The sequence below is a fragment of the Agrilus planipennis genome, unplaced genomic scaffold (genome assembly GCF_000699045.2).
Source record: "Agrilus planipennis isolate EAB-ADULT unplaced genomic scaffold, Apla_2.0 scaffold7, whole genome shotgun sequence".
NCBI classification, from domain to species: Eukaryota; Metazoa; Arthropoda; class Insecta; order Coleoptera; family Buprestidae; genus Agrilus; species Agrilus planipennis.
The window spans coordinates 1,918,509-1,931,539 of NW_020439340.1; the positions used below are offsets into that span (position 1 = coordinate 1,918,509).

General features: G+C 33.8%; 1 protein-coding gene across 5 annotated transcripts in view; it reads right to left on the reverse strand.

The window, feature by feature from the left end:
• The window catches only part of LOC108734222, a 37,387-nt gene that overhangs the window by 22,407 nt on the left and 1,949 nt on the right, over positions 1–13,031 (reverse strand). The gene's annotated exons all lie outside the window — the stretch shown is intronic.

Here is a 13,031-nt window from a genome sequence, read left to right on the forward strand (position 1 = left end):
CAAAAATAATAGTTAAAAATACCGCCATCTAGGTATAATAAATTGAATTATTGTTTCTATTTTGTTCACATTCAATATTTTCTATAATTGACGATCTAAATATCCAAGTATTATTGAACCAACTTAAGCTTTAAGCTTGAGCTTTTACTCATAGTCAGTCACTTGCATAAAAACTAAATTATACTACGGAAACAATTTAAAGTTTCCAGGTTGCAATTTTAATTAATTCGTGTAAACTAACGTGACGTGAATGTGCAAGTTTATTACGTGCAAAATTCATTAAGCCGAAACCTGGCCGCAAAGAAAATTAATTACAATTTCAAGACTTATTCAGCGTCCACATCCCTCTCTCGTGTACTTTTGGCTGTTTCACTACCAATTACTCAAATGTTTGATTGAAGGACTCTTTGATCTTTCATAAAAGGAATACGTACGTTACGCTCCTCTTTTTTGATACGCTTTGAATGCAAATAGTCGTAAATATTCCTTGTATCAGGCACGAAAAGGACATTCAGAAAATCAGAAATGAAACTCTTATCCTGCATGTAGATTCACCAAATATTTCAACTACAATCATTTTAAAAGTTCATAATTAAAAGCTACTTAATATTATTATGTTTATAATCGTTTGTTTTATGTTTTCCCTTTTATGCTAGCTCATAATGCTAATGGAAAGGCAATCCTTTCGACCTGTACTACTGCATTAAAAATCCGGAGGACAGGGCGGAAGGCAATCTTCAGACTCTATCTCCAAATCGTGAAAATAAAAAACGCTTTAAATTGAAAGTCTAGTGGTCATTTACATACGTGGTGTACTGTTTGACAGCTCTTTATTTTTTCTCCAAGTCAAGTTTTTCGTGACGTAAAAGAAAAACTTCCTTTCAAGTCTTTTGTGTTTTCCTTCGAAAGTTTTCGAAGAAGCAAATTGAGGTGCTTATAAAAATTGAACGATGAGAAAGCCTTTTAAAATACTTTCTTTGTTAGACAAATAAGAGGAAAGCGGGAAAAAAGCGATAGTCGTGTAGGAAGGCAATACTCGAACCCTATGTTTGACGTAGACTTTTAACTGGAAATGTATTTTGACTGATTAAAGAAGCTTTTTTGCTGCAGTTTTCTATATAGATCCTTTCTCTTAATGTAAAGCAAATTCCACCGCGATGCTTTCAAGATAGAAATATCTACGTTTTGTTTAAATATCCTTGTTATTTGCTATTTTATTAAACAAATGCAAGTGCAAACCAAATCCTAGTATCATTTCCAAAACCTGTAGTGTAAAATCCTATGTTCTATGCATTTCTTCTTCTAGTTTGGATTTGAATCATTCCAGAACATTCTCATATGTTGTAGAATATTCTGGAACATTGTGGGCTATTGGAAGCTTTTTTTTATGGGTAGGGGTTTGTGAAGCAAGATCCGTCGCGAGTTGTAACGTTAGCAAATGGTCAGTAATGTCCCAGATCAATTTGGAACGTTCCAGAACACATTCGAATGTTGTGGAATGTTCTAGAACATTGTAGACTATTCGAATTCTTTCCTCCATGCGTGGGGCTACGTATTTAGTTCTTATATTTGAAAGTTTATCCTTTTATTTTAACTACCACACAATTTCATATCAACTCCCTGAGCGAAGCCGGGTACCCCATCTACTTGTTAATAAAAAACCGATTACCAATGGATAATTCGCTAAGCAATATGTAATGGTAGCTATAAAAATTCTATGGCATTGTAAAATACACGTATTATAAACTCTTTTTAAGTACTTTTTCAAATAACCCATTATCGTAAATCTATAGTAAGTACCTACATACTACATAAACTTCTTTCATTATTGTATTTTCTATAAAGCTATAAGAATGCTGTAATAACATTGTTGAATGATTGTGTGTGGACCAGTTATTCAACGACATGCGGCACATATTCCTTTCTTCGTACTATATCTAATATAACAACAAGGGAAACAAGGGAGAACATACGTTAACAACGAACAAATTAGTAACAACATCCGTTCACCCTATTCGACTACATGACTTGAGCAGCACATTTGATTAATATTTTTCTTGCTGTTCGCAAAAATTTTATTTGCTAAAATAGAGAAACATAAGCACACTTTCAAGACAAATTAAATTCGTATTATACAAAATACCCATAAGCAGTTTTGTGTGATTTGATCGGTCATTTTAATACATTCCACTTTAAATTGAACCGTATATACGTGTAGATGCTTTTTAAAGTTTAGCGAGTATTTGTTAAAAGTTTTCCTTTCCTAGTACTGTTCATTAAAACTTTATAATCCATTCCTATTGCTTTTCTTCCTAGTTATCTGAAAATACCTACCAACTTTTGTGACAGCGCGTAATTTACCTTGCGGATCTGATAATCTACACTACTACAGCGTTAGAAAATTATTTCTTATTTCATTTCTACCCGCGTTACGTATTAAATAGAATAGTGAAACCCATCAATAAAATATTGAGTTATTACTAAAGAAGTTGTACATTTGACATTTGAATAATTAAATTTGAATTTGAATAATTAAATATTGAAAAATTACCTAAACCTAAAGATGTAAATACAAGGTAAATACCCTAGACAAAAATTTTCAGTCTCGCTCCAGTCTCTTAGAGTCTTTCAGCGTCTCTGAGAGCGTCTCTCACAGTCTTTCACAGTCTCTCAGTTATTGCCTAGGTGTTTTTGTGGATCTCTCAGTCTCCGTATGAGAGACTCCAACGATAAAATTGTTAATTCAGAGATTCGAGTCTCTCACTGAGAGACTGAATGAATAAAACTGAAAAATTGAGAGACTCGAGTCTCTCGTTCAGAAACTGGATACGAAATGAGGATCTCTCTATGAGCGACTCGAGTCTCTCGTTCAGAGACGCTAAACAGTCTCTCTCAGAGACACCAGAGAGACTCGATGAGAGACGGAGACTCGAGTCTCGCTCTCAGAGACTCTAAGAGACTGAACATTTTTATCTCGGGTATCTCTAATAAAAATTCATAAGTATTTTACTCAATTTCAAATGAAAGTCTTGAACAGTTTTTGTGTAATCAGTTTTTAGTATTAGCGACTTATAACTCGTTATGCGTATGTATTTGTTAGGTTTACTGCTTTTTAATTTCCGGCCCGTGCTCTCTTGTCATATTATAGAACCAATCATTCCAGAGTTACAAAATTTTGCTAATGGAGTAACCAATTGTTGACATTGTGAACGCTTTATAATAATTCCTGTGTGCGCGCAATTTATCGTAAATTGTTCGGTCTCCAATTATGTAAAATAAAAAGATGTGTTATTGACATTTACATACGTATTATGTCATTAAACGAATATATGTCCCTACATCTATACAACATGATTTCTGGCTCGTGAATAATGTGATAGCTTAATTCAGATTAATTGGAAGTTGTAAATAATTAATATTGTTGTCATCGTGACAGGTAAATTACACCAATATTACGCATTCAATAAATAGCCATTATAAACTAGATCGGATGTATTTTTAAGGGTTTAACAGCTCAATTCTAATAATATGTTTACATAAATTGATGCACCAATATTTTTGTTTAACCATAAACAGTAAAAAGGTTTCAATAAACGGAAGTAGATTCAACAGAAGAAAATTTAAATTTGTCAAAAGGTTTCAATAACAGAAGAAATTTTATATTTCTCACTGCTTTCCATCAGTCACTATTTAATACTTTTGATTGTCAATTGTATATCCGATGAATTTTATGTTAATCTTCGTATAAACGTATACATTTGAGCTTTCAAAATTAAGAGATACAGTGTAGAGTACGTACATGAAAGTTTGTTTGCGATAATGCATTATCATAGTTCACCATTGCGGTAACGCTAATAAGAGAAATTGCTATTTGTGGCAGTTTGTTGTCCATTATTGAAAATGCGTCAATCCGAAAGGTCGATCATTCTGGCATTTCCCAATATCATGCCAAAAATAAACAGGAGATACCTCTATAAATATTTCTAGGAACAATTTTCATATGAGTTTTTTCTTCGCTACTTACATGAACGAATATATATATTGCTTGTTGCAGTGCACTCATTAAATTCAAAAGAATTTTAAATTGCAGAATTCCCTGACTAAGCAACATTAATTGCTAGCTTATTCGTTGCTACCTTTTAGTCTAAGTGCCCAGGGGTATTCGGAATGTAATATATGTCATCAACAAGTAGCTTGACATTAATTCGAGATTACTACCTACTTCATACAATGTTACAAACACAAAATTACGAACAAAACAGTTCAACATCGCTAGAAACAGCTTTTAGTGTGAAAACTATTTTAATGTAAATTTTGAAGGCCTTGCTGTTTGAAAAGTGCTAGGAAAATCTACGACATAAAACGCATCAATAGCTCTTTTGGTGTGAAGTTAATGAGCATTTAACGAACTTATAAATGAATTAAAGCTTATGTTTCTATTGTTTTATCATATTTAACGTTATTTAAAGGTCAACCTAAAGCTCAAAATGTACAACAGCTTTTTTATTGGGTGCTTTTTCGGCGTTACAATCAATGAAGTTATAGATGTTAACTATGTTTTTTACCATCAGTCGTTAAAATCAAAATGTGAGCATTAAAAACGCTTTAAAGAAGCAGTACAAGTATTAATCTTTTTCATGATATAACTTTTTCTCATAATAAGAGTAAATAAGTGAATGTTACAAACCTAGAACAGAGACAATAATCCAACATCGGAAAACATGTAATTTTCGGTACATTATTATGTCCAGTGTGTCTACTGTTATTATGAATGACACATTACAATAAGGTTAAAAAGTTAAGTCAGTTCATTCAACACATGTAACAGCACATCGACATTCGAATGAGCGCGAAAGAAGAAAGTCCCCGAAAGCAATTGTTAGAGGCGTCGCGACGGTACACGGTTCGCGACGTCCGTTGTCGAGCGTCGTCTACATGCAACAGTTGATTTTGGGCCTTCGACAAAACCGCCGCCGACGCTTTAGGCGCCAAAGACGTTACTAAACACTGTTCCCATAACGAAACTGAAGTCAAAGTATCAGGCGCCTGTTTGCGCATGTTCCCGTGGAAATCATGGAAAATCAACGGAAAGCCGCACGCGGAAATTTGACGTTTGCAATCCCGAATGTCTCACAAAACACAAAAACCGCCACTTTCGCAGGGAGCCAATGAGAGTGTGTCCATAATGGACATTACTAACCCCTGAAAGAGAATACGATGCCTTCATGTATTAGGTAGCTACATTAATCCCATAATGCGCTATAATTCAACTCATATAACTGTACGACTATTTAGGGAATTATAATTTACACGCATAGCAGTTCCCTTAAAATTCTTTGAGTTGTTTTGCACAGTAAAACCTATTATCTCAAATTTTCTGTTCTTTTTTTGCTTACCCAAAAACTTACGCTAAATATTTTCCCACCCCTGGGGTATACCAAAACTTTATATGAATTATTCTATTTATGACCAAAAAACACCATTTTCTCCTTATAAAAATAACAAAAAGCGCCCTTAGCAAAATAAGGGCTGTTAATTTTTGTCCCTATCTATCTCCAAAAGTTGCAGTCTTGAAGAAGTTCAATTAACTTCTGAACCTGGATTTAATATTCTTTGCGTAAACGTAAGTGGTAGGCGCATCCACCAAATTTTGCAATTGTATAGTTGTTTCAATTTAAATTCTGTTTTTCATATTTAAAACACAATGGTGCTAATTAGTATACAAAATTTTAAAAATAATCCAATCTTGAGGTGCTCTTTGATTAATTTACTCACTAAAATACATGTCCTTCTTTTATAATTAAGAAATCCCCGTCTACATCGTTCTTTCTTTCTTTCTTAATTAGCCCATAATCTCAGCCAGATTGGAAACACCCTAAACCGGAAGCGATAAGAAATATATCGTCTTCTAGTGGTGTACATCGAAATCGGTCGAATGCATTCCCTGGTAACATCATTAATATAGATTTATAGCTTTTATAGACGCTAACTTTACCAATTATAACTCCGCAAGCCGCTCTGCCTTAAGAAGAATAAAAATTGGACGCATTTGTCTTACTTAAACCCTGCGATATTTTACTCTAACGCTTATATAGACTAGCCACAAAAGTTTCATGATAAATACTTATCCCATAAATTATCATCACACTGTGATCGGTCGACAAACCACAAACAAAACAGATTGGCAGGATGGTATACATTCAGTAACGGCTCGTGTCTTCCAGAATAGATGTGAAGAGATACAGGATCCACAAAGTATTAGGTCAACCGATATTCATCCCTGGAAAAACCAAATACGGGTAGCTACATGCAGGTGCAGTAGTCCCGTCGACCCACAGCGATCCCTTCTCTATTCTACACTCAAAACCATACAAATATATCCAAACCAAGAGGGATAGGGCTTATGTACTGTACTCCCTATTGAATGAGTAGTTAGATACCTCTAACGTAAACGATTACAACAGATGAGACTTGTTAAAAATTAATTTAGCTTAACAAAGTAATTAATTCAAGTCCCCCATGATTAATTGTTTCATGACAGAAAACCCATTTTCTTAATAAACTTCAACCTAACATTTATAACGTAAGTCTCAAACGATTTGATTAGAAATACTCGTCATCATAAGGTCGTCAGTCCTAAGACTGGTTGGACACGTACCTCTACTCTTTCCTATCCTGAACTAATCTTCCCATTAGCTAGAAAAAAACTAGAACAACCCACATCCTTAATTATTTGCGAACAGTAATCTAATGTAAGTATACTTCTACCCTTCCTAACTCCCGTTTCTGCCTCTAATATGTTTCTGACTAGTCCTTCCTACAAACCAGCCTTCCTATTTCTTATTGACTTCCATAGAGTTGAGTTGTCAGTGAGAGTCCAGAATACCAAACCTTAACTATTAGTTAATTAGTCCTATAACTTTTGGCGCTTTAGTTGAAATTTGCCCTGTTGCTACTGTGTACTACAGTACTCCTTACGGCTACACTCCATATAATGAAAAACGAAAAGAGAAATATAAAGGTAAAGAATAAAGATCTATAAAAATCGGTAACTAAACTCAATCATCGAATGTTTTCGGCCAACAATTTAATGTGGACACGATTTAAAACGATTAGTCCCATCAACACGTAATACATAGATTTAGTACTTTTTTAGTCAATTTGAGAGAGACATTCACCATTTCCTATTACTTCCAGAGAATATTGGAATATTTTGTATAATAGGTGTTTTGTACTAAGGTTTCTAGTCTCAGTTGTAGTCCTGCCCTGTTTGCATAGCATCAAACTAACGTTGTGTGACACCTGCAACCCTGCTTTGCTCGCTCTACAAAGTGGAGTGTAAATTCTGTCTTCCAAGATCAATATAAACATCAGAGAACAATGCCAACAAGTTTATACTGTGAAACCGCCTCGCCACGAAACTATTCTACAATTAGACGGTGTTTACCGATATACTTTAACCCAAATGATGGAATTAACGAACCAATCCGTGTCTAATACGATTTCTGAAGTACACATAGAAATGTTTAATCGAAAATTTACAGGAAACAGTAACAGTAGTGTGTTGTAAAAATTGATAGGTATAGGTGCTATTAGATAGTGAGTACAAACCCCGTCGTCGAAAGGATAATAAAATAAAGTATATCGTCATTTTTAATTTCAATTCCAGTTCGCGCGTGGCTTGTTTAAGTATCTGGAATCAGTATTTAAAATGTTAATTTCTCAAAAGTTTGTTTATTCTCATGGTGCCTGGCACCTAATCAAAATCCGATGTTCTGTGAAATGACACTGCCATTAAGCCTCTCGAAACAGAGAGAAAATTCGTAATTAAAGGCCTAAATTCAATTTTGTACCCCTTCACGGTTGTACCATCTAAGGGACTAATGAACTGCGAACGGGGAAAGTACGCAGTCTAAAAAGCAAACAGAATTTTTACTGGAAAACCTAAAAGTGTCAGTCAATTCGGGCGTGGACGTAAATTTTAACAAATGTGAAAAGATCACCAAAGCGAAATAAAAAAAAGAACGAAAATTATGTGATTCAAAAAGTAAATTCGTATTGATTTTTCACAAGAACGAAACAGCTTTACGTATGTTCTGGTTATTATCGTCATTCGTCAGATAATCAAATCGGCTAATGAAAGAATGAAAATCATGTGTAGATTCACAAAGAGGCAAAAGAGGAAAGTTATTTGCAATACCAAAAGTAAAAGAAATGAAAATATTATTGTGCATTACCTACCTAGGTATTCCATATTAGTCACGAAGAAAAATCTATTTATAATCAGTTCAGTGAACAGGACGAATCTCTTGCATATCTAACTTCTATTTATAAGTACACATGTATTTTCAAATTAGAATTTCCTTCGTTAATCAAATTAGAAATCGGAAAACGATTCACAAATTAAACCTTTAAGTAAATAACTGCCTACGACAAAATTAAAATTGCTAAGTTAGATGTTTGAAAATAGACGTTTTGTTCTGATTATTAATTTTTTTTTTAATTTTAAGCTTTGACGTAAATTTTGAAGGAAATAATAATTACTGCAGCTGGAATTTTCTTCTTCTGTTTGTACTGAATGAAATGTAATAACATCGTTACATAATTGATAAATATTTTTAATAAAAAACTCAATATTATTTGCCATTAGCTAAATTGTCCTTTGTAGAATTAAATAGACGTTGTGTAATGTTTCAATGAGGCGTTTTTGCGTCAAGAAGCGTCAATGTTAATTTGAAACATATAATGCTCAGTAGTAATTCATCAAAAGATGCTGTATTCAAATATTAGATTCACTTTGAATTATACTCTCATTAAACATGATAGAACTATTAGAAATCGATTTCTCCATTAATTGGTCAAGACAGGGACACCTTCTCTATTTCAATTTTTCTTCATTATTGCAATTCTTGTTAATTATACAAAGTATGGGCATTGCGTAGTTTATCGTCTTCTACTGATAATTTCTGTAGTATTTCAAAACGTCTGACAACCACATCACGTAGTTTACCTCAAATACAACCATCTAATTGTAACCGAATTGTATTAGCGATTCCATGGTTTATCGGTTGAGTTATCGTTCACGTTGACGAGACAAATTATCTGTTCTGATTAATCGTCCACCTGAAATTCCTCGGATTCTCTTGCCTGAAATAAGCTCGGGGTGAACTGATTTCCAACCCTTTATAAATACATGGGGAACGCACTCAATTCGGATTAAGTCCTGTTGCGTACAATATCCGTCTGCCAAAACCAACACCGCTTCTACTATACATTCTGAATATCTAACAATGAGCAAAATAACCAAAATACTTCTTGATGCACACGATGGAAATATTGTAAGGGAAATAGGGAAGTTTTAATTTTATATAAATACTAACATAAAAAAAGGTTTAAATAAATAAATAAATAAATTGTAAAATCGCTCATGAATTATATTATATTATGTTGATTTAATATTAATCTGGTGCTTTCAAAAGAAATCGTACTTACGATAGATTAGCACCGACGTTTCGCCCATTTCTTCTGAAGATATTTACAATTGTTTCGTGGAGAGGGTGCTGATATATATATAAACATGAGGGTAGACGTTACCGAAAGCCCCAACTATTCGCGTGGTGCCGCTAATGCACCGTCCATTTGTGACCACCATGACCCCATATTCTGCATATGAATACGTTGATTTTATCTTGACATCTGCACACTCAATTTATTTTTATATTTTGTGGTACTAGCATTAACTTTGCCAATCAAACGGCGACGACTGCAGATTATTACTAATCATTACGTGAAAGTAACTTGTCTACGTGTCAGCTGTTGCGAAGGTCACGAATAGGTATGTATGTTTCGTCGCTTGCGAAAACAAAACAAACAAGATAACGCGGCTACAAAGTAGTTAACTGTTCTTAATCATTGCTATTCCATTTAACTGGGGTACTTTTTGTGCATAATTTTTGCATCACGAGATGCACTCTACAGTGCTTCTAGATGTTACCTTTTAAATATTCAGACGTATGGTATACAGTATACATTGTGGGTCAACTGATTCATTGTGTATGTATAAATCTACATATAAGGAAATATGCCGCAGGCTTTGCTAGGCCAGTAAAGCAAGCATTGTAAACTCGACACTATGAAGCACAATAAACTTAATTAAAACGTGACGATGCCACAAAAGCGCAGTTTGTTTCCCTTCATTGTTATTAAGACGGTTTATTTGTTTGCATTCATATGTCTATTTTTTGGTCTCCCTTATTAAATACTATTACAGGACCATGTTCACTGAACCACTCGTCCAAAAATTAGCAAGGTAGATGAAACCGAGTACCTACAGAAACATCTATTAAAACATTCCAATGTAACAAATTCATCCATTAGTTGTCTTTAACTTGCCCCAATAGTTCTGTACATCATTACGAGTTCGTCCACATACTATAAACTATATGACCATATTCACTGGGCCCCGACCATAAAATTAGCATAACAGATATAATTGACTTCAGAGTTATCTTTTGGGTTTGCCAAAATGATGGTAGATTATGATTCCGTACATCTTCACTGATGTAATTTTTTATCATAGTCCATATAACTGGTAATCAATTGGGTGAAAACCATATATTGGATTGTTATAAATAATGAATCAATTAAATTTTTGCCATTTTGATTTCAGGATAAAATAGATAGATTCAAAAGTAGATCCTTCTCACAATAAGCAACAAAATTGTTTGAGAAGTTTGTAATTATACCTTTTACTAACATATAATCGCAGGCTAAAATCGATAAGACAGCTCATCTTCCAGTCAAAGAACCACAGGCAGAATTGTGAGAAGTTTCTAGAAATATTTTGATGCTCTTGCTCGAGAACATTCCAAAAGAATACACATGTATACAAATATGTGGGTCGATGCATTGGCAAGTAATATACACACATAGATAGTGCGAATAAAAAAGCAAATACAATTATTAAATTACAAAATACAGTGAAAATAAATAAGATTCCTTACCACTACAACTAAATAATTTTTGTATTTACGTATATAAAAGATTGGAGAGGTTTTTCGCTCATCTAGTTAGCGATTTAAATTACATGCTTTAGTAATGACTCTTGTTCATTCGTTTAAAGTTTTGTTGCGAATATAAAGAGACAGCATCCCTGAGAATTAAGAGAAATTTCCATAAAATATTAGCATCATTATGTGCTGTTAAGCTAAAACTTAAAAACTTCTATTTGAATATGCAAAAGTCGACAAATAATGTGCGTCTAAAACGCTTTGTAGCAGCTCAGATATAGTAGCATAATGGCTTATTTTATTGGTGCATGTCGTTTTTACATAACTTGGTAGCTCTGCAAACTGCATTCATGTCTCCTAAAAAAAGTCTTCTGTATTGTGGTGAACGGCATTAGTATGCGATACAGCTTAAATTTGCACACGTTTTAAAAATTATCACAAATTCTCTATTTAAAATTCGATATCATAAAAAAAAACTGGATTCTGACCAGCACTATGAAAACCGTAAAATTATTGGGATCAGTCAAATGGGAGATGTTCGCGCAAGGTCCTAGAACCTCATTATTATTATTATCATCAAAGTGTCTTCGGTAAAGGAGGTGAGGGTGGCGATACCACCCCTACCCCATTTTGGTTGAACTATATAAATTGACTTGCTTGGTACAAAAACAAGTGTTCGAAAGGCTCTCGTGAAGTCTCCTCAAATCATCTATCCTAGCTAAGTTGTGTCGTCAAATTAACTCTTCTTATTTTTCTATGTTAATTGTTAAGTGTTCCTTAAGTTTGTATATAGTTTTTTGGTTAATATACGGTTAAAAAATATTGAAAAGTTTATTAGAGAAAGTGAGCTCTTGTCAAAGTTACAAGTAGCATTTCCACGAAACAGGAGAAGTCTAAAAACATGGCGCTAATAAGGGTACAGTCCCTATATTAGCGTATCGTGTAATTATGGATTTTTAACTGATTAGTATTACCATAATTGGTATTATTATTAAAGACAGTACAACTATAGGGATAGACAGGGGAACAAACTCGAAGATAAACCTTATTATTTGACCTTTTCAAAGTCTAGGTTCTTTGTGTGAGCGTTATAGGAATAAAAAATGGCGCATCAAACAACACTTAATAAAATAACTCAGTAAATATGCAGGTGATAACTTTTTATGGTGGACATTTAGAACACGATATTAACTCCGCCTACGGAAGAAATTTTATATGCACCCACACTCTTCTTCCTGTCGCATTGGAGGGACTCTCTCATAGATTTGTTTGCATTTGATGGTAAACCCGGGCGGTTTTATAGGTCTTTCGCAATCATAATAAAAATCGCGAGTTCGTAACTGAAACACGTAATAAAATACATATATAAAACAAATCCTTGCGCCGCGAATATTGAATCCTTTTATTCATTCCTCGGCTTTCATTATTTTACACTGAAATACAAAGTTTTCCACGGGAGATGATAATAAGTTCTAATATAAGATCACAAAGTCGGTAATCATTTCAGAAAGTTAATTGACTCCATCGTACCACGGTTGAGCCGTAGATAGCTACCGATGTTCTTATTACATTTTTTTGTAAGAAATTTCAGCCAATCTAAATGAATATTAATTCCTAATTAATATTCAATAGTTGCCGTCGATGCGGGGCCCAATATTGGTTCTTCCCGGAAACATGGCCACCAGCTTAAGATGATGGTTGCACAAAATAATGCTTTCCGAAGTGATAAACGTATCTCAGTATCTCAGTTACTCAAAATTATTTAAATTAAACACTATTTAAATTCGCTTGCTTATATTACATAGATCAATCAAAATTTATTCATATTGGTTAAAGTAAAACAAAAATACAGGTATGCAAGGGAAGAAAAAGTAGGAAAAGAGAGGATATAAAGATAGGAGACGAAAGATTTGAAGAAGTGCCTGATTTGAGGTATCTAGGAAGTCAGATAAGTCAGGACGGAAGGAGTAGTAGGGATATAAAGCAGAGGATAGCGCAGGGTCGAGTCGCCTTAAATTAAAA